This window comes from Canis aureus, chromosome X (assembly GCF_053574225.1).
Source record: "Canis aureus isolate CA01 chromosome X, VMU_Caureus_v.1.0, whole genome shotgun sequence".
Lineage (NCBI taxonomy): Eukaryota > Metazoa > Chordata > Mammalia > Carnivora > Canidae > Canis > Canis aureus.
Genome location: NC_135649.1, coordinates 98916003 through 98938250, shown reverse-complemented (window position 1 = coordinate 98938250; position 22248 = coordinate 98916003). Strand labels below are relative to the sequence as shown.

Here is a 22248-nt window from a genome sequence, read left to right as displayed (position 1 = left end):
TAATCCCAATTTTGTTCTTATTCTCTAACTAAATTATTTTCAGGCTGTTTTTCATTTACCTGTTCTGAAAGCTCAGAAATGAGGAAAAGAAAGAACACAAACCAGTTTAATGCAATGAAAAAAAAATTCGGGTGCACTTAGAACATCTAAATGGCTTTCCACTTTCCTTGGTCACTAAATACTCGCAAGGTCTTAGTCTATTAGTTACTAAGGTAACTCAAAGCTGGCAATATGTTGACATACCTTTCAAGGCCAACAGATTTTTCAGTATTTCACAGATAATGTCACATTAACCTCAAACTTGGCCTTTTCCCAAAAGAACAATGGTTGTTTGAATGAATCTGTTACAATTTTATTTTTTGTTTTTTTTTAAAGGAGCTTTTTGCTGCACTTTCCTTCAGCTCAGGTATCATTGATTCTGTTTTTAGAATAACATAATAGTACAAGTCAGATATCTTTATTGATGCCTGCAGTAAACCACTCATTTGCCCCTTTTGCCAGATACTCACAGCCTGAGTCAGAATCTGTGTAGTCATCCAAATGGTGCTCAAAAGAGAGGACATCCTTTCATTTACCCAGACAGCCCCACAAAGATATTCCTGGTGTAGGGACGCCTGGGTGGCTCAGCGGTTGAGTATCTGCCTGTGGCTCAGGGCGTGATCCCGGAGGCCCCAGGATCGAGTCCCACATTGGGCTCTCTGCATGGAGCCTGCTTCTCTTCCCTCTTCCCATGTCTCTGTCTCTCTCTCTGTCTCTCATGAATAAATAAATAAAATCTTTAAAAAAAAAAAAGAATATTCCGGGTATAAATCAAGGCAAAGAGGATGTCTTTAGGATAGAAATGGACAGTCTTTTTGCCTTTTTTGCCATTAATCATGGTGTATAAATTCACATGTGCAAAGTAGGATTTTCTGTCCTCATGTTGAGAATGAGAAGTTGTAGCCAGCAATCTAGTGTATTCCTCTCATAGCCCATCATTACAGTGGGAAAGCAGACCTGGTGTGTCTAAGAATCAGCTACTAGTCAAATTTACTCACTGCACTCACTGAAAGGAAAAAAAATACAGTGAAGAGAGTTAGTCTTTTCCAAAGAACCCAAATTAATAGTAAGATAAATGTAAATTTGAGCAGATAAATTAAATATTAACAAAATCTAATATACTGACAGCAGATGATCTCTCTGTTTAACAATGTATATACTTAAGAAACATTCGAGATAATATACATATAATAAATCTGATCCAAGAAAATGCCAGTATCTAAAATCATGGTAGTGTTCAACCATTTGCAAACCCCCACCTCTGCCACCCGCTGCCCAGACACATAAATCTTGATATGTGTGGTGGTGAATTCCTTCTTCTTCTAAAGTTCTTCTTGTTCTTGGAGATTAAGTAGTTCTTGGGAGCTCTGAAATGTATTTACTTTCAGGAGCATCTGGATGGCTCAGTCAGCAGAGCATGTGAGTTTTGACCTTGAGTTTGTGAGTTCAAGCCCCACATTGGGTTAGAGATGACTTAAAAATTTTTATTTTTAATTTATTTACTTTCAGTTTAGTGAACTTCAGGTATCCTTAAACTTGACCTTATTTACTTAGATTCTATTTTAAAAATATTTCTGAATCTTGCCAGTTATATCAAGTTCATATTGAATTCATCAAAGGGGTTAATAAAATGACTCCAAATAAAATATTTTCTCTAAAGCGATAGTGTGCTTTCCAGTTTAGCCCTGTAATAGTTAAAATGCTAAACTAGCACTATAGTCAATTCAGTGATTTATTTACTTATGTAACTTCTCATTTAAAGTTTGCTTTATTAAAACTAATTTTTATTATTTCCCTGTGGCAATCTAAACTTTGAAGAGTGGGGAAATTATCCACCCTATGCATATTTTGTACTATTATTAACATCCAGTTGTGTTGTAGTTGATTTAAAAGTGTTGAAAAACAAATGAATGTTTTGCTTACTGCAGAAAAGCTTGTCATTGAAAATTCAATGTTAGTGAATACCCCATTTCTGTATTCATGATTATAAGAATACCAATTTGCATGGCACTTTAGGATAACTAATGAACAGTGTAAGATTAGAAGTTGGAGGTTACTTTAAGTCATAATACTTTTCAAGAAATATTTTGTAGCTAATAATCCTGTATTATGTACTTGAAAGTTGCTAAGAGAATAAATCTTAAATGTTCTTACCACAAAAAAAGAATTAGTAATTATGTGACACATGGAGGTGTTAGCTAATGCCATGGCAATAATCATTTTGCAATATGTAAGTGTATCAAATCAACACATTGTCTACCTTAAGCTTACACAATGCTATATGTCAGTTGCATCTCAGTAATAAAGCCTGCAAAAAGAAATATTTTGTTTGTTGAAGTCCACTGTGAACAATGTAAAGTTTAAAAACAGAATCAACAGAATAAAAAGCTGTAAGACAAAGAATTGAGTGCATTTTTTTCATAGTTGCATATTCAGGTTTGTCTAGGTAAAAATAACTTCTTTGGTGTTTCCCCATTTTAGCTGGGTTTTTTTTTTCTGCTTATTTGTAGTTTGTTTTGTCTCACTTATGTTAATGAAATTCTAAAAGGGCAGCCAAATGTCATGAAGCTTTATTTCATCACCTAACCCTTCGGTTTTTTAAAACTAGGTTCAAAATTCAATTAAGATCACATAGATTGTTGTCAAATGAGCTGCCTTAAATAGAATAAAATATTAACTGTAACATAGGAAAATGTAAAAACATTTGGAAAGGAGCAATGCTTGGAAAAGTTCTAAAATGTAAGAAATAATCTGATAATATAATTGAAATTGTGTTTTCACATACTGTAAAAGATAATAAATAGCCTTTGCCTTGTCAGGTTTTATTGAAGAGATGATACACTGAGAGTTTGTTTTCTCTGTTTTTGAGCTGTATATAACTTTTGATTCTTTATATTTTCACTGAATATATTTAACATGTAACACTAAATTTAAGGTATATGTTACTTTCATACATTTATAGATTGTAATATGATTGCTATTGTAGTGACATTTATCGCATTATATAATAACAGTAAAATATTGTTTATATTCATGATAGTGTGCATTAGATCTCTGTAGCTTATTTACTATTCATTCCATGTTTGTACCCTTAAATAGTATCAGTCATATCCCTCACCCTTCTCCTTAGGGTAACTATTATTCTACTCTGTTTTTACAAGTTTGAGTTTTTTAGATTCCACGTATAAGTGATATCATACAGTATTTGTTTTTCTCTGTCTGACTTACCTCATTTAGCATAATGAGCTCTCTGTCCATCCATGTTGTCACAAATGGCAGGGTATCCTCCTTTCTCGTGGCTGAATAATATTCCATTGTGTATAGATACCACATTTTTTTTAATCCATTTATCCATTGGTAGGCATTTAGTTGTTTCCATATCTTGGTCTGATTCTTTTCAAATTAAGAAACTTTCCCTTAAATATTTCACTACCGTTGCTTTACTCAAGAAGAACAAACACTGTAATATATTGGAGGGAATGGGATAAACCCTTAAAGTCAATTCATCCAGTCTGAGAAAACCTAGTCATATATGGCCAGTTATACTATCGGAGAAGCAGATAATAACTGAATCACAAATACTTTATCATTTACTCAAAGCCTAGCACTGTGGCAGAAGTTGATGAGTACAAGGCAATTATTAGACATTTAAAGGAAATGTAACCTTATTTTGTAAGTAGGCTAGTCAAGCAGGATATATTGATGACATAATCATGCTTAATCTTTCCTTCTAAACTATAAACTACTTAGGATCTGGGATTGCTTTTTATTCAACTCCTTACTCTTCATAACTGGTATCACTGAATCCTGGATTCAGAATGTGAACAGATGAAGGAACAAAAACCAGACTTTTTCTTCTAGACAATTTAGTGTAAATCCTGGTAAGAAAGACTCCCATGATTATGATTTCTCTAAACTGCCCTGCTTGTCCCTACTATCCCTCATAATCAGCTAAATTTCTCTACAGAAAACAGAAGAGACTGACTCTCAGCTGTTTTCTGTTAAAAAAAGTTATCTTACTCATGTGGTGACCTCTCATGATTTTCTAGCCTTTTGTGGCTTTTGTGTGCTTTAATGAAGACCCATACATATGCATTGTTTCCTTCAAAACCATTATTATGAAAATATTCTGAATCTATAAAAGCACTTTCTAGTTCCTTTCCACCCTTGGAAGCCAGCCACTTTTTTTTTAAGATTTTATTTATTTATTCATGAGAGACACACACGCACACACAGAGAGAGAGAAAGAGAGAGACATAGGCAGAGAGAGAAGCAGGCTCCTTGCAGGGAGCCCAATGTGAGACTTGATCCCGGAACCCCAGGATCACATGCTTGGCTGAAGGCAGGCGCTCAACCACTGAGCCACCCAGGCATCCCGGAAGCCAGCCACTTTTAACGTTAGTTACAGCAATCAAGATTCTTGGTTCAAATTATTTTTTGAAAATTGCACTCTTGGTGTTGGGGGTAGGAGAAGATGGCAATCTCCACAGACAAATTATGAAAACAGAATACATAGCCTGAAAGTAGAATATGGACCTAAATATCCAGGAGCCCCTCTATCAGTTAGATTTGTAACCAAAATTAATATGAATGGAATTAATAATTCCAATAGAATGGTGGATGCACAGAGCATACCAGTGTTGGCAAAATAGCAAAATATAACATTAAAGTTGTACTTCAGGAGCTAAGATGTCTAGTGATGTCCAAATATAGGAAGTTTCCACAGCCACCAGAAGGACAGACACAGAACAACTAATTTTAGTGGATCTCAAACTTGTCTTAAACCAACAATCTTCTACTCGTGCTAATGTCTTGATTAAATATCACAGTGCAGGGCAGCCTGGGTGGCTAAGCGGTTTAGCACCACCTTTGGCCCAGGGCGTGATCCTGGAGACCCGAGATTGAGTCTCACGTCAGGCTCCCTGCATGGAGCCTGCTTCTCTCTCTGCCTGTGTCTCTGCCTCTGTGTGTGTGTGTGTGTGTGTCTCATGAATAAATAAATAAAATATTTAAATATATATATATATATTTCACAGTGCAGAGTACCCACACATTAAGTAAAAGAATTCCAGCTGGTAAACATGACCTAGACATTGGTAAGAATATATTTAAAATATATACACCATTATGTTTTCAGTTTACAGGAGGAAAAATGCAGCACAATTTTCCTTCCTCTTGTTGAGACACCGTCACTTAAGCATAAACTCGGAGTACTCAAAATAGAATTCAGGTTTACAAAATGAAAGCCTGGGAGAAGAGTCAGATTACTATAAAAAAGTAAAAAAAAAAAAATCTCAAGAAGGGAAAATAGGCATGCTTTATCCATCTTGCTTCGTGAAAGAGCTTCAGTTGAGATTGTCTAAAGTAGCAGGTACAATGAATATTGCCACAAATTGTGAATGTTTGAAGCGGTATGAGTGCTGACTACTAGTAGTATCATAAATACGTTCAGAATTGTTTTGATGCCTGTATTTTATAAGAAAAAATGTTGTGGAGGAGGTCGATGAATTTCTGTTAAAAGCCATTCCTTTGTGTTACATGTAATAGTGTAAATATTGGTTTACAGTCTTTATTTGACAAACCATGCATTTAAGTGAAATCAGCACAAAGGAAATAGGTGTACAGATATGTGATTTGGAGATTAAAGTGAGTCTTAAAATGTGGACAAAATGTGGAATGTGTCCTCAGGGGGGGAAATTGCACTCTTTAGTTGGCCAGTTGCACAATAAAGTTCATCATGTCAGTTTTGACTGCTTATTTGGGACAATGTATCCTTTTACTCATAAAGCATTTAAAAATTTTGAGAAAGATAAGCACAGGAGGGAGGGGAAAATGTTAGTTGTCTAGTTCTGATCAGTTGAAATGGTAATAGGAAAAAAAGGCAACTGTGATTACTTAAGATTCTGGGGGGAAACAAAACTGCTTAACCAACATGTTCAACTCAAGAGCTCCAGAGAAAAAAAACCCTTGTCTTTGACAAGGGTGCTCCCAGGTCCATCCTTGAATTTTTGATCCCTGAGGGAGTCTAGTTGACATTTTGTCTTGGAACTTTAAGTACTTTGTATTCACGTTCTGGCAAAGCCCTTTATTAGAACTTTTCCTTATTGATGCCTGGTCATTTGGTTGCCCTCTCCCCAAATTTCTAGATTCTTCTGTGAATGCCTACAAGTCATCATATTGCCAATATGAAGTTTATTAAGAGAAACCAGCTCACTTCTACTCTTGTCACTCTTCAGAAGCCAGCTGATCAATTGTAAAATAGTAAGAGTAGCTACCATTATTGCATGCCTAATTTGTTCTAGTACAGTAGTAGGCATTCTATACATGTTTCTTAAGGATAGAGAGCAGTCATTTTATTCAGTAGAAGTATGTACACCTTTGTTCTGCAGTAGGTTATCTGGCCCAACATGTAAGAATCCGTAAATACTTGAGGTTAAGATTTCACAGCTTTGTAACTGGTTTTGTTTGCTCCTCCATCCACAGACCAGGACTCACACATTTCACAACTGTGGAAAGAAAAGCCTCATGTGTGCTGTCACCAGTGGCCTGAGGCCTCAGTTTTATTCTTTATTCTAGCCCTAAGATGGACCCCTAGGGAAGGTTATAAAGATTGTAATATTGAAAGTCGAGAAGGGGTTATTGTTTAGTAAATCCCTGCCCCAGGGAAGGAATAGATGGAGCCTCAGTGTACGTCTTCCTTCCTTACACAGTTCACTATGTGACAGAGGGTATGGTCACATACCACCCGTGTATGTGCCATAGCATCGCAAGGGACATGTGAACCCCAGTGGGATCACTTCCTTCCTGGAAAGAATGTTTGTTGGTGTTGTTGAGATTGCCTGGTCTAGTGCTTTAGCACCCAGAGTACTGCCACAAATGTACTGGGTCACCTCAGGATGTTGGCTCCCTTTTAGGGGGCCATTATTTGGCAATACATAAAAACAAAGGGATGCAGGGTGCCTGGGTGGCTCAGTGGGTTAAGTGGGTTAAGCACCTGCCTTCAGCTCAGGTCACGATCTCAGGGTCCTGGGATGGAGCCCCATATCAGGCTCTCTGCTTCTCCCTCTGCTCCTCCTCCCTGCTAGTGCGCTTGCTCTCTCTCTCGCTCTCTCACTCTCTTTCTCTCTCTGTCTCTCTCTCTCTCTCAAATAAATAAAATCTTTTTAAAAATGGAAGGATTCATCTAGGCTTCTCTTCAAACTAAACAATCCATGAACAAAACTCTGAGAAATTGTTTCACTAAATATATCATCACTACTAACACCATAACCTCTAAGGTGATTCCAGTCAGAAAAGAAACTAAGACACTATAGCCCTACAAATGCAGGCAGATTTAAGAAAGTAATGGTGGCCCTCATTCTGCAACTGTATCCTATGTGCAAAGAGTGGGTTCTGTGAACCAGACCATACCCCTCCTCCAGAAGTTGAGCAGCAGCTGTACCCAGGCCCTAGAGCCTGGCACAAAGACCAGCCATCCTTATCCCATAAAGTCACAGCAACCTTCACCCTCAACACTTCTTACTATGTCTCCCCTCTTCCTCAGATTAGAAGAAAGTGGTACTTGTAGTTATCTGTGATCTCAATGTGGGTGAAACTTTGTTGTTGCTGCTAAACTGTTTTGCCCTCTGGCTCAGTACTTGTGCCCAAACCCCACAGTCCTGTCTAGCAGAAGACCTATGTTTAAAGTCTCCTATTTGTGAAATAATATGTGAAAGTAGTGAGATGGTGTCCATTATTTAACAACTGTCTCCTCACCCTGGAATAAGTTTCTTTTGTAAAGGATTGACAGAACCCAAACTGTAAATACGGTGAATGGAGCAATACCATGTCACTGACTGCAGGGACTTGTTCCTTTAACCTCTTCAACACACAGACACACAGTGGGTGATGTGCTTGAGGTTTAGAAGTAAAATCTTTGGTTTAATCCTCAAATGCCATGATTTATAAAACATTTAGCTTTCACACTGCTAGCAGGTAAAGGTCACCTACCAGTATTTTTATTTTTTTCTAATGGTAAAATGATATATATTTGTTCCAGGAAATCTGGGAAATTCGGAAACATACAGAGAATGCGAAGCTAGCGTATTATCCAATTAACCACAGAAAATGACCATTAATATTCTAGCGTATTCCTTTTTTTGTTGTTGTTCTAAATTTCCTTTAACACGTTGATTCATTCATTCATCAACTATCACAGTTTTCAACCTGAGCTACACATTTGGATCACCTGGGGAATTTGAAAAATGCTGATGTGGGGGGTCCACTCTCCTGATTCTAATTCAGTTGCTTGGGATAGGGCATGAGCTTCAAGATTTTTTTTTAAATAAGCTCTTAGCCCAGCATAGAACTCTACATGGGACTTGGACTCATGACCCTGAGATCAAGACTTGAGCTGAGATCAAGAGTTGGATGCTTAACTGACTGAGCCACCCAGACACCCCTAGGCACCAAGATTTTTTTAAAAGATTTTATTTATTTATTCATGAAAGACACAGAAGACAGAGACACAGGCAGAGGGAGAAGCAGGCTCCTCGCAGGGAGCCCGATGTGGGACTCGATCCCCAACTCCAGGACCACGCCCTGAGCCAAAGGCAGACGCTCAATTGCTGAGCCATCCAGGTGTCCCAGCATCAAGATTTTTATAAAAGATTTATTTATTTGAGACTGGGGAGGGACAGAAGGAGAGAATCCCAACAGACTCCCTGTGAGCACAGAGCCTGATGTGGAGCTCAATTTCAGGACCCTCAGATCATGACCTGTGCTGCAATCAGGAATCAGACACTTAACCAACTGAGCCACCGAAATGCCACAGCATCAAGATTTTTTTTTTAAGTATTCTTCCTAGATGACTCTAATGTGCAATCAAGATTGAAAAAACACTGATTCATCAGATTTCTATGATGTACCTGACATTGTGTGGCATAGAAATGACAAGAAGATGTAGAATGCCCCAAGAACCTTAATTCTTGTGGAGGGATAGACAAATGAAGGAACAGTTTGGGGAACCTAAAATAAATATTATAATGGAGGACTCTACAAAAAACTGTAGAGAAGCACAGGAAAAGGAACCCTTTACTCCGTCTTGAAAAGTCAGGACAAACATTTCATAGAGTAAGGCAGGCAGACAAATGAGGTGAGCATTCCAGTTGTAGAAGCATAGGAGAGGATAGAGTGCTTAAAAACTCCAGGTGGTTAAACTGTTTGGAGATAATGCTGGGTATGTAGGCAGCAGGCAGGTCCTAAAGGATCTCGTCGGTATTGAGAATGATGGGCAGCCCTTGAAAAGTTTTGAGCAGGTTAATGACGCAATTACCTCTGTGTCTAACTCACTTGTCTCTGGCGTTGATGTGGATTTAAGGGCCTGGGGAGACCAGATGCAGCAAGGCGAGACCCAAGTCTCTAACAAAACTACAAGAGAGCAAGCATGACTCTTTCTGACTCCCGAAGAAGTTTCCTAGAGATTCGTGGTTATCACAATTTCTTGCACTTGAATTCTAGGCAGTCATGGTAAAGCTTTCTTCTGTTTTTCAGAAACAAAATTCTTTTCAAAGCCTAATGCTTTGTTCCTGGGGATCAGCAAGGATCCCAATAGGAAGTATAACTTATCCCCATGTAGTTCAAAACTAAGAGATCTTAATACAGAGTTGAGGGGAGAATGAGGCATGCTGAGGCACCCAGAGTCTAGCAGCAGTGGAAAGTCATTGCCACTTCTAAGGCTGAAGGGCAAGAGGGCGAAGCAGACACTAGTGAGAACCAGAATCGAGGAAGAGACGCTGCCAGCAGGTGTGGACCTTGTTCTCTTTCTTCCCCCAACCTCTGACCTACCGATGACTCCCATTGGCCAAACCCAACTTGAAGCCATTCATAAGGAAGCACAGGAGATTTCATTCAGAGTGGTCAGACTCCTGGGAGCATCACGAAGGTCAGAAAAGGACAAAGAATGCATCCAAAGGCCAACGGAGAAGAACGAACCTGTGGATGAACATGATTTCATAGCAAAAAGATCTTAGATATGACCTCCCTCCAATATTCAGTAGAAGCCTAAGGAAAATCATGGTAGACTGACAACAACACATCCCCTGGCAATAAAACAGGAACCCTCTTCCCATGAACCAGACTACTATTTTCCCTCACTCCACCCTTCTTCAATTATCAAATGTTAAATTATAAATTCAAGCTTTTTATTAGCCTACAAGTCAGGGTAAAACTGAGCCACTGGGGTGGGTGAGACTGGATCCTTCATATGAAGAATTGCAACATCATTACTACTGTGTATACTGACTGTTGATATTTAAAAATGTTCCTCATCAAGGGTGCCTGGGTGGCTCAATCCATTAAGCATCCAACTCTTGATATCCACTCAGGTCATGACCTCAGGATCGTGGGATCGAGCCCTGCACTGGGCTCTAAGTTCATCACAGACTCTTCTTGTCCCTCTCCCTCTGCTCATCCCCCCTGCTCGCACTCTCTCTCTCTCTCAAATAAATAAATTAAATCTTTAAAAAAAATTTTAAAAATTAAAATGTTTCTCATCATTCATCTCTGAGACTCTGCAGCAGTGGTTTACACATAACGTGAAGACATTTGTTTAAAAATATTTTCATTATACTTTTTTTTAAGATTTTATTTATTTATTCATGAGAGACACAGAGAGAGAGAGAGAGATACAGGCAGAGGGAGAAGCAGGCTCCATGCAGGGAGCCTGACATGGGACTCGATCCCGGGTCTGCAGGATCATGCCCTGGGCTGAAGGCAGGCGCTAAACTGCTGAGCCACCCGGGCTGCCCATATTTTCATTATACTTACTTATATGTATACCTTTCTGCCCCATCAGATTGTGAAGACCTTAAAGGCTTTGTCTTATTGTTTCTGTAGTTTTTATATGAGCTCGTACACTTTTTTGTATATTGTAGCTGCTCAGAAAATCTATATCAAATGCTGAAAGGAACTGCTACGTTAAATCTGTATACAATTTAAAAAATCTATTTATTGTTAGTCAATCTGTTGAATTGAAAGTACTATACTTCTGTGCCACACTTGGATCCTCAATCTTTTTTTTTTTTTTTGAATCCTCAATCTTAAAAGCATTTAAAGATGTTAACTGGAATTATTGTCGTGATCATTCTGCAGTATATACAAATATTGAATCCTTACACTGTATGAAATATGCCTAATATTGAAATGATATTGAAGTCATTCCATCTTTCTTCGATAATTTGAGAAAGCTTTCAAGATGTTTCAGGGCCTCAGGGCCACTAGTGAGAATATCAGTTTTCAATTATCCGTGTGAGAGAAAGCATTAATAGGAATTTCTAGTTGATAAAATATCAAAAAAAGTAGACTTTATTTTATTATGGTTGGTTCTCATTGAAGTAACTGGAATGTGGCCTGTTGACCTTTATACTTAAAAGTCTCTAATCTTATTACATAAAGTTAGTTCTTGGTGTTCAAAAGTCCTTGCTTCATCCTGCTCCCCATAGTCCATTCTGTGAAGAGGAAAAAAAGTTTTCAAGCTCTCCCAAGATGACTGAAGTTGACCTGCAGGCTTGAATAAAAGAGACATCTCTTAGGTCCACAGTGACAATCTCAATCCTTCTAAAGATCTTCTATTTCACTGCCAGGGGCTAAAAAAGAGCTTTGTAACATTCAGCTGTCCTGCAGGGTTTAATGCTTCCACTAAATAAAATCTTTTATTTTGGATTTAGGCGAAATGTTCCCATCACTCATGAGTATGCTGAAAGACTGTAAAATGCCTCATACAGTTGCAGCAAAGACAAGGTATGTTTGAATGAGAAAAATACATGAATTATACTTTTTAATAATGGAAGTGATTTCTTACAACCTTCATCCCCACACACATCTAAGCTTGATGAAAAGTTGTACAAAACTCCATTTCATAAAAGTAATTTCAACTTCACACACTTTTTACTTGTTTCTTTCAACACAAAGCATTTTTCTGTATATCACCCCTAACATAAATCAGTTTTCATAAACCAATTTTTATTATTTTATTTTCTATGTCTTATAGAACTAAAAACTATTATTTGGGTTATGTTGCTGGTTATAGATCTCTTTCATACTCTTTTATGTCAGGTCGTGCTTTTGTAAAACAGAAGAATTCACATGTGTGGACATGCGTGAACGCACACACTAGCTTTATAGCTGTTCCTCCCACTAATTGGCTGACAAAGCAAGAGAAAGGAAGATCCTGGCTCTAATTTTGCCGCACAGTCTTGCTAGTCTGGTTGGTGCACACTAACAGAAGTGAATAAGTATTCCTCCCAGTACATTGGTTCCTCTGGGAAGCTGGTATGTTCTCTATGGCCATGAGACTGAAATTGCTTCAGTTGGCTTCAACAAGTGTGGGAGTGTCTGTTAAGCCAAAAAAAGAGAATTTTAATGAAGCTAAGAATAATGGTGACCAATTAGGTCTAGCTTAGCCACTTTCCACTAAGTCCCAACCTTCAAGCATGCATTTAAGTTTTCATCTCATTTAGCTGGTAGTCGGGTGACCACATAAAGGGAGTCTCATTATAAAATTGATGTTAATGGCCATGGAGAAAATCAAAGACCACAGAGATGTTCGGGGATTTTCTCCAGTTAAACCCATCATTTACTAAAAGAGGTGAGTTTAGATAGAAGAATTTAGAAACTACTTCCTCTTATACCTTTTCAGGAAGCCTGTATTCTATAAATTACAGGGGAAACTTTAGATAGACTAAAACAACGAGTATTGCCAACTTTAAAAAAAAATGTAAGGCTAAGAGAAGAAGATATAACCCAGTTTTTAAGTAACTGTGAGGATGAATTTACTGACTTAATTCTAATATAGTAGAACCCAGTTGAAAGTTGAAAGATATAGTTCACTGATAATAAGGGTGCATAACAATCTTAAAGAAGTAGTACCCCCTGGAAATCTGAAGACTGGATTTCTGACCTTTCTGATCGTGCTTCATCTCATTGGTTCTTCAGAGCTTGGAGACTAGACTAGATACTCATGACTGATCTAACTGCAGAAGTTCACTCTTACTTATTTTCTCTCCGGTCAAGGGTATAGCGTTTGCTCTGTTAAATCATCCGTGATGTCTTGACTATTTTCTCTTAACTTCCTTCCTAATTGATGGGAAAGTAAGAGATTAAGACACCATTTCTGACATCAAAAAGGGGATGAGCACTGGGGCACATGGGGGGCTCACCAGTTAAGTGTCCAACTCTTGGTTTCGGCTCAGGTCATGATCTCATGGTCCTGGAATCGAGCCCCGCATTGGGCTCCATGCTCAGTTTAGAGTCATCTTGGGATTCTTTCCTTCTACCCTTTCCGCTTAAGCTCTCACTCACTATAAAATAAATAAATAAAATCCTTTAAAAAAAAGAGAAGGGGATGAACATTTAAAAAGGTGAGGGGAAAAAAATAAAATAAAATAAAAAGGTGAGGGGAGTCATCACCTAGGATGGGTTAAGTGTAGGGTTAGAGGAAATGTTAGGAGAAGCTATACCTAAGTAAAGTCTTGCTATATCTTTGGGATTGAGCTAAGTAAAGAAACTAGAGAAAGTCTTCCAAACAGAAGAAATGAAAGGAAAAGCTCTGAGGCTTGACACGACATGGCTAGTGCAGAGAATCATAAGAAGTCTGGTATGCATTCAAGAAGCATTAAGTGGGAAGTGGGAAGTGATGAGAACTAAGTTCATAGAGAAATTTCTAGCACAGATCAGATCCTGCAGGTGTATATCATGCTAAAAAGCTGTGTTTTGTTAAGTCGCTTAGTATAGAAGATAAGTTTGAGGGACATAGGACAAGAATCAGGGTGTTTCTTAGAAGTCCAGGTAAATGCTTCTACCTCAAAATTGTCAGCATAAATCTGTTTCAGAATACTTCATTGACACATGTAATGAGCTGTCTCAAAAATGAGGATAAACACATTGTTTTGGAATTTAAACTTTAATTTGAGATAAAATTTTGCACCAACAATTCAATAATTGATAAATATGAACAAAGAAATGGCATTATACTTTGGAATAGCTGATGGAATAAAAGGAGAATTTAAGACTGCTTACCAACCCCATTGGTTATGCAACCAAACCCTTTGTTATATAATATGTCCTAGAAAGAAGACTGACTACCTTTGGACAACGGCTGCCTCCTCCTCCTTAGATATTTTGAGTAAAGATTAAAGTAGCACAGGCTTATGTAAAAGTTACCTTTCTAGTTATGAATAGACACATCAATCTCGTGAGGGCATGTATGCGTGTGCCATGATCATATCACATACCTTACACCTAGCACTTCAGTGGTACATGGTGGGTTTTATGTGTCTATTTTAAAACTGATTTCTGAAAATAGTAGCTATTTAACTTGATAAGCAACTGACACATTTGGCTTAACAACAGCCCCCAAATTGTGTGAGAAACTGCATCTTATGAGGATCCTAAACTGAAGGACAAAACAGGAGGCACAGTGAGAATGCCTAGATTAATACGTGGGTGTTTGAAGTGTCCCTGACTTGGCTTGTCCACATCTACTCTAAGAAATGTATTTAGTAGCATTAATTTAACCTTTATCCTACATAAACTGCCCAATAGTGCTCATTACTTCTTCTGTTGATATCATGCATGGTAGGCAGATTGCTGGCCCCCCAAAGATGTCTACATGCTAATCCTTAGAACCTGTGAGTGTGTTATGTTACATGACAAAAGCAACGTAAGTTTGCAGGTGAAAATAAGGTTTCCATTCATCTGACTTTAAGATAAAGAGATTATCCTGGACTATCTGGGCAGACCCCAGATGATCACAAGGGGCTTTAAAGATGGAAAGGTACCACCAGTTAAGGAAGACAGGTGATCTGTAGAATCTGGAAAAAAGGGAGAAATTAGATTCTCCCCTGGGGGCTCCAAAAGGAGTGCAGCCCTGCCAACACCTTGATTTTAGTCCACTGACACCCATTTTGGACTTGTGACCTCCAGACCTGGAAGAGAATAAATTCGTGTGGATCTAAACCACTGTTTGTGGTAATTCATTATAGCAGCAATTGAAATTGACACATAATGTATGTGACAGATGTCATTTAGCATTGTTAGCTGAAACTCACATCGATGCATAAAGAGGAATCTAAAGCACTTAGCTTCTACTCAATCAACTGTTTTATTCATCCTGCAACATCTGCATTTTTGTCAAAGGCAATAGGGACACAATAGGACACCAAAGAACCTTGGGGAGATATGAACAAATATGCTTTTCTATTTTTCATGAGCTGATTAGATAAGGTTTCATACAATGTTTTATTTAAAGTCCTTTCCTAAATACAATCACCTTCACCCCTTGGAGGATTTAGCCAGAGCAATTTAGCAAGTGATTATGTGAACTGAGAATTGATAAAAATAATAATAATAATAATTAATAATAATAATAATAATAAAAAGAAGAAGAAAATAGGTCAGTGTTGAGCTCCTTTTACCTTAACCAGATTCAGTGTTTCTTTCACTTACTTCTTCTTCACCCTCTTTCCTTCTATTTCTTCTGTTAACTGCTGCCTGTATTCTGTATTCACTTCAAGAGAACAAAGCACACGGTTTCACTCCCCCATTTCTGGACTGCCAAAGAGGACCTGGCCCTAAGGTCAGCACATTTGCGGCACTGATGACAATTGTCTGTAGGTAGCAGTTGCTACAGCTCCCCCGCTGGGGAGGCCTTGACAGCTCTCTGACCTCGTCCCTGTCCCAGTCCCCCCTCTGTAGACCTTCCTCCTCCCGCTACCTCTTGTGCTGCCGCCTGAACAAAACATCACATCAGCACTGTTTACTGCAGGAAGCCAGCCAAGGAAGTCATAACAGGACAATAGACATACAATCTGATAACCTTGTTAGCTCCAGTCAAAGCTCCTAACAAGTGGGAGAGGTTAGTGAAGTGGGATAAAACTATTGCAGTATTTGGGTTTGCTGAATTGGCTTTTCAGATTTTCTTCCCCGGTTGGAAAAAAAAAAGTAGCATTTCTTATCCCTTTATTTAAGATTAAAACCAGGCACAAGGACACTAAACAAAACAACATGTACAAGGCTAAGGTTAACTTTTAAAAGAATATAAATTATAAACGGAGAAGGATCTACAAAGCTCATGATTGTCTTCTAATGGAAAATAACATAAAACTTTCTTTGTGTTGCCAGATCTCTGCAGAAGTGTAGTTTAGTGTGGAATAACCTTCAGTATCCAGAAAAAGTTAGGGATGTGAATTAATTTGTGTAAATGATAACCAGTAATGAACTCATTTCAGATAACAGATAACAGGCAAGGATGATCAAGGTCTTTGTATTTTCTGTTTTATTTACTTCACATAACAGGATACTGTTTCAACACACAGAGATTTGGCCAGGTCTGATTCTGGCCTCTTATTGCCTCCCCGTATCCACCTCATGCTTCAAGGAACATTTCAACCTTTAAAAAATATAATTTTAATCCCACCATTATCTCCCTAGTCGCAAAAGACATGAACATACACTCCACAGCCACCTAAAATGCAGGGTCTTCCACAGTGTCTTACTTACCCTCCTTCCACCTTCAGTTCCCAAGCTCTTGCCGTTTCTCTGATCCTGGGAGAAATAGCACGAACCTCCAAGTCAGCACCCAGCACCAATCAGGCCCTGTGACCTGGTAAATAGTCTCTGTGCCTCAGTTTCTTCATCTGTAGCAAATGATAAAATCATAGATTCAATAAGTGGGCGTGTGGATCCATTTGAATGTGTCATATTTATATTTGGTGCTATTTTAAGGTTAAAAATCGGTGAAGAAAAAAAAAAAATCGGTGAAGATTTGGCATGGCTCCTGATGTATCTTTTGCTCCTGTGTTTCCCTGAAAGGTTAATTAACCACAGCTAAGTTCATACAGGTTTAGTACTCTGTATCTATTTAGGGGATTTTATTGTGAACATTTTGTTCAACCATACTTTACTGTTTTACTAACTGGAAGTCCAAGTAACGATTCATTGTGTTTGTGTGTGTGTGTGTGTGTGCATGTGTGTGTATATGTGTGTGCGCGTGTACCTGGGTATGTGCACCCTTTACCTGGGGAGAAAAAAGCTTCTTTTATAGCATCTGGAAAATTGCATTGATAGACAGTAACCATTTTCCCTTTCCTATTGCCCTTTATTTGTGAGGGGTGATAAAGTGGCATTTCTCCAATTATGACTCAGGAAGCCTGAAAATAATAAAAAGGTCTACATTGCTTCCTCTCCATCTTGTGTATGACTTAAATCGAAAAAAAAATCTTAGAAATGAAATCTGGACAATTACTTTTACATATATAGTACATGTGTAGTTCCTATTCAACAAGATGATGGTGAGAAAATAAAAATAAAAAGAATATAAAGTAATATATTTGCTATACATTTGGCACTCACCTACATAAATAGGTGGCGTATTGCAGGGTTTATCTAACAATTACATAAAACAATTGGATATTCGCAGTGAGAAGTTAAATACGGATTTTCTGTTTCTTAGCTTTGAGTGTTTTCAGTTTAAAAATAATCCTTTACATAGAGTTCCAGGCAGCCTTTCCATAGACATCTATGAAAACATTGTTTGAAAGGCTTTGCTGCCCTAAATATCTTCACCACTGGTCTCTTCCAGTATCTAAAATTTGTAGCACTTTTACACCTTTGTACTAGGCCATTGAAAGACTGTTAGACAATCCACAGTATCCGGAATTGATAGGTAGATAATCATTATTCAGCAGCAATTCTAGCATGAATTAGATTAAAAAGTTGTGGCATTTCCTGGGTTATCAATCTTCATGGAGTCTTAGACTTTGGACATGACAATTAAGACCTAGTTGATTCTAATCTTATTTTTACTCACCCAACTCAAGTGAAGGTTTGGTTTCATTGACAAGCATGCTTCTTGGCACTAGACCTAGTCTAGCCATAATTACCAAATCTTCTTTAGGAATACATTGAAGGAAGAAATGATAAGTATCTAAATTTATTCAGTGCCTCCATTTCTTTTTGGAACTCAAGATAACAAATAAAATTCAAAATACTGCATCAAGGGTGCTTGGCTGGCTCAATCAGAAGAGCATGCAATTCTTGGTATTAGAGTCTGTGTTAGCCCCTCATTGGATGTAGAGATGACTTAAATAAATAAAACCTTAAAAAAATACTAGACCATCCAAAAGTAAATATGACAACTATAAAACAGGAATATATACCACACACACTGCCTGAAGTAGTGTAAGGCATTTAAGATGTCCATGAAGTACCTTACCACTCAAAGGCCAACTCTAAAGAATTCTAATGCTATATGTTCAAATAAAGCAGTGTTTTATGTTTCAATATGAAAATATTGATCTAAATGTGAGACAAGATTCCATCAAAATCCTAGAGAAGAACACAGGCAACACCCTTTTTGAACTCGGCCATAGTAACTTCTTGCAAGATACATCCACGAAGGCAAAAGAAACAAAAGCAAAAATGAACTATTGGGACTTCATCAAGATATTGACTCATTTAGCTCACTGATATGAAATGTGGAACTTATGAACCTCAAGCATACTCTAGAAGTCCCATTTTTTTCTAAGAGTTCTTACCTGTAATCAAAGTAAAACCCAGCATGTAAACAATCAGCTTGAGTATTTGAAATGTAAATAGGAAACAGTTTATTAGCTTATTGATTGTTAGTCCCTTAGAACGTGGACTATAATTTGATTTTTAGTCAAATTGGAGACATGCCAAATAGTGATGTAATTGGGATGCCTGGGTGGCTCAGTGGTTGAGCATCTGCCTTCGGTTCAAGGCGTGATCCCAGGATCCAGGATCAAGTCCCACATTGGGCTCCCAGTGAGGAGCCTGCTTCTCCCTCTGCCTATGTCTCTGCCTCTCTCTCTCTCTGTGTGTCTCTCATGAATAAATAATACATCTTTCAAAAAAATAGTGATGTAATTGAGAATAAGAAGAGAGTGTCAGGACCCACCGCTAGCTAAAGCCAGATGTGCTCAACTGAATGGAGCATATATCCATTTGACCTTCAATCTCCGAAATTCTAGCCACTCAGAAAAGCCAAGTGAAAGGGATTTCAAGACAGGGCTCACTTCTTGTTTATCCTGCATTTCCTATTGTACCTAGCACACCACTGAGTCTGGGCTTAGTAGGTGCACAGAGTTGAATGTTTGAGAAGGAATCAAGAGAAGTCCATTTCTGACTTCCATTCAAATGTTCTCAAGGGCACTCAGTTATTTGTATTTCTCCCCAAAGTTGATTGATTCATTTTGATCTTCAGTAGCTAACATTCCGCATTGGCTTTTCTGCATCAAAAGATTCAAATTGTATTGAAATGCCTTAGGATCAAATTAGATGTTTCTAGCATTGATAGGCATCACTTGGATGGGACTTGGACCTAGTCAGCTTTTAACTAAAGAAGGAAATACTGTGTTGATTTTACCTAACAGGTTATTTGAAACAGCAGCTCATGTTCTTAAATGAAAAATTATCTTGTGATATGAGGACATAACTATAAAATACAGAAAGAATGGATATTTTATATGGTCTTAAAATATGGTATCCCCTAGTTTTATGATTAATGTGACTCACATAGCATCAGGGGTTTCTTAGAGAAGCCGCATGAACTGGCATTGTAGAATCTAATTCCTTCCATTCTGACACTGGCAACACAAGTCATTTATTAGTAATTACTTCTCAGACAGCAAACTTAGCCCTCTGACTACTGTAGTAGCAAAACTCCAAACTGAAATACTTCCTTAAGACATTCTTTACATTTGCAACTGCTTTTGCTTGCCCTTGGTTGTTCGGCTCCAAGCCTAAATTTACAAACTGTGTGTGTGTGTGTGTGTGTGTGTGTGTGTGTGTGTGTATGAGTTCCTCACACACTGGTACCCTTGGGAAGCCTATAATCTTTTAAACTAAGATATTTTTGGTATAAATTGTAAATTAGAACAATAACAAAAGTGACACTGTATCTTGATTGAATTTCAAATGCAATCTTTGTTCAGTTAAAAAATAACAAACCAGATTTATTTAAAGGCTTGAGTTATGACCTTGCAAATAACGTAGCTTTGAAAATGACATGAACTCTTCTAGGTTCTTATTTTACTTCCAAATGGCTTTGCCTATAATTCACCATTAATGTTAACCCACCTTTGTAATTGAACAAATGACCCCTCATCAGAATAACAACAGAAAGAAGAACCAAATATCACCTCTGGAAGCAGAGATTCTCTGGGCTTTCCTGTCATAACACCACAGGGAAATGACACCTCTTTACACAGTGCCTTGCTGTGGTCAGCATCTTGGGTTCCCAACATGAGGATGAAGTTCATGGATTCAATGATGGTGCTCAAGCCTCTTTGACTGTTCTGTATTTGAATAAGAGACATAAGACTGAACAGAATCAGAACGTCAAAGTAGGAAGGAGTGTAAGTGATTGTCTAATTCAATCTGTTAGTACAGGTTTCCTCCACAAGCCTAGCTTTCCAGAATTTTGGCTTGTGACTCAGGATAAAAAAGAAATGTATAAATACATTATGACGTAGTATGCACAAACTGGAGCCTAACTGAGCCTAACTGAGAGTTTCCATAAAACAGTATGCAATGAATTCAGATACTTTCCTCCTTACATTCAATTTCCTGTTTTTTTTTATTTTTTTTTATTGGAGTTCAATTTGTTAACATTTAGCGTAACACCCAGTGCTCATCCCACCCAGTGCCTTCCTCAGTGCCCATCATGCAGTCACCCCAACCTCCCACCCACCTCCCTTTCCACTACCCCTTGTTCATTTCCCAGAGTTAGTTGTCTCTCATATTTTGTCACCCTCACTGATATTTTCACTCATTTTCTCTCCTTTCCCCTTATTCCCTTTCACTAATTTTTATATTCCCCAAATGAATGAGACCATATAATGTTTGTCCTTTTCTGATTGACTTATTTCACTCAGCATAATACCCTCCAGTTCCATCCACGTTGAAGCAAATGGTGGATATTTGTCATTTCTAATGGCTGAGTAATATTCCATTAATCGAAATATGAATGGATAAAAAAAGATGTGGTCTATGTATACAATGGAATATTATTCATATCTGTTTTTAATCCACTAATAGGTTGAGACTTGTTAGACATCCTTGCTACAAAAAATGTGGCCCGTGAACCAGCAGCTGCAGCATCACTTATAAATTTCTTAGAAATGCAGATTCATGGAGCACCTGGGTGGCTCAGTCAGTTAAGTGTTAAGCCTTCAGCTCAGGTCATGATCCCATGATCCCGGGGTCCTGGGATGGAGCCCCACTTTGGGCTCCCTGCTCAGCAGAGAACCTACTTCTCCCTCTCCCTCTGCCCCTCTCCCTGCTCGTGCACTCTCTCTCTCTCTCTCTCTCTCTTTCTCTCTTTCTCTCTCTCTCTCTGTCTCAAATAAATAAAATATAATCTTTAAAAGAAATTGCAGAGTCTCATGCCCCAGCCCAATCTAGTGAATCAATATGCACATTCTAACAACATCCCCTGGTGATTCCCAACACTTTGAATTTTAAGAAGCATTGTTCTACATCATCCCTAAGGGTGGTCAAGCCTTTCCTTGAACCCTCTCACCATGAGGCATTTTCATCCTCCTCAGGTGCCACTTTTTATTTTCAAACAATTGTGCTTTAGAGAAATATCTTTGTTATACTAAGTGGAAATTGGTATGTAAAGTACCAGCTTGGAGACCAGCACAGAAACAGCATTTCACAAATGAGAAATCCTTGTCCTTTCCCACAGTTACTCCACCCACTGACACTAGTGTATCTTCCTGTGAAATTAATTTAAACTTCCTTGCACATGGAAGTCTCTCTGCTAAAAATAGGGAAACTTTTGGGACTCTTGACCGTCTCTCTGATCTCACACCTAAACAGTTAACAGTCCTGGTGAATTTACCTTCCAAATATTTCTCCAACCAAGGATGTCTCAAATCAGTATCCAATAATCTGAGGACAAAGGAGGAATGGTTAACAAACATGGAAATTTCAGCATTCACTATGTTCATTTAGTGAGACAATCTACATTCTGGAAAAAAAAAGTGACAATTCTCAGTACATTTTGTTAATTAAGAGCTATTGTTTTGATCTCTAGAGACCCTAGAGCTCAAAAGGATGCCACTACCTAGGGTACCCTACTATCTCCCGTTTCTTTTTGGGCTATTGCTCAACTCCTTGGCTTCTGACTCAACCCTCTGGGAAATC

The 22248-nt window shown here is 38.1% G+C and overlaps 2 long non-coding RNA genes and 1 pseudogene across 3 annotated transcripts in view; 2 read left to right on the top strand and 1 right to left on the bottom strand.

The window, feature by feature from the left end:
• The first annotated feature begins 1391 nt into the window (after positions 1-1391).
• Positions 1392-22248, top strand: part of LOC144309222 (uncharacterized) — a 116716-nt gene continuing 95859 nt past the window's right edge. Inside the window, exons 1-2 of one of the 2 annotated variants that reach the window (XR_013375285.1) lie at positions 1392-1501; positions 11745-11817. This is a non-coding gene — a long non-coding RNA (uncharacterized LOC144309222). Of the gene's footprint in view, positions 1502-3779; positions 3921-11744; positions 11818-22248 lie in introns of those variants that run through there. The other variant, XR_013375284.1, reaches the window with a different exon arrangement.
• On the top strand, positions 4062-4795 carry LOC144308273 (ubiquitin-conjugating enzyme E2 variant 2 pseudogene; annotated as a pseudogene).
• Positions 11049-20581, bottom strand: LOC144309221 (uncharacterized). The gene is made up of 5 exons (XR_013375282.1): positions 20238-20581; positions 16576-16712; positions 15492-15583; positions 13236-13376; positions 11049-11584 (listed from the first exon to the last, which is right to left on the bottom strand). It is a non-coding gene; the product is annotated as an uncharacterized LOC144309221 (long non-coding RNA).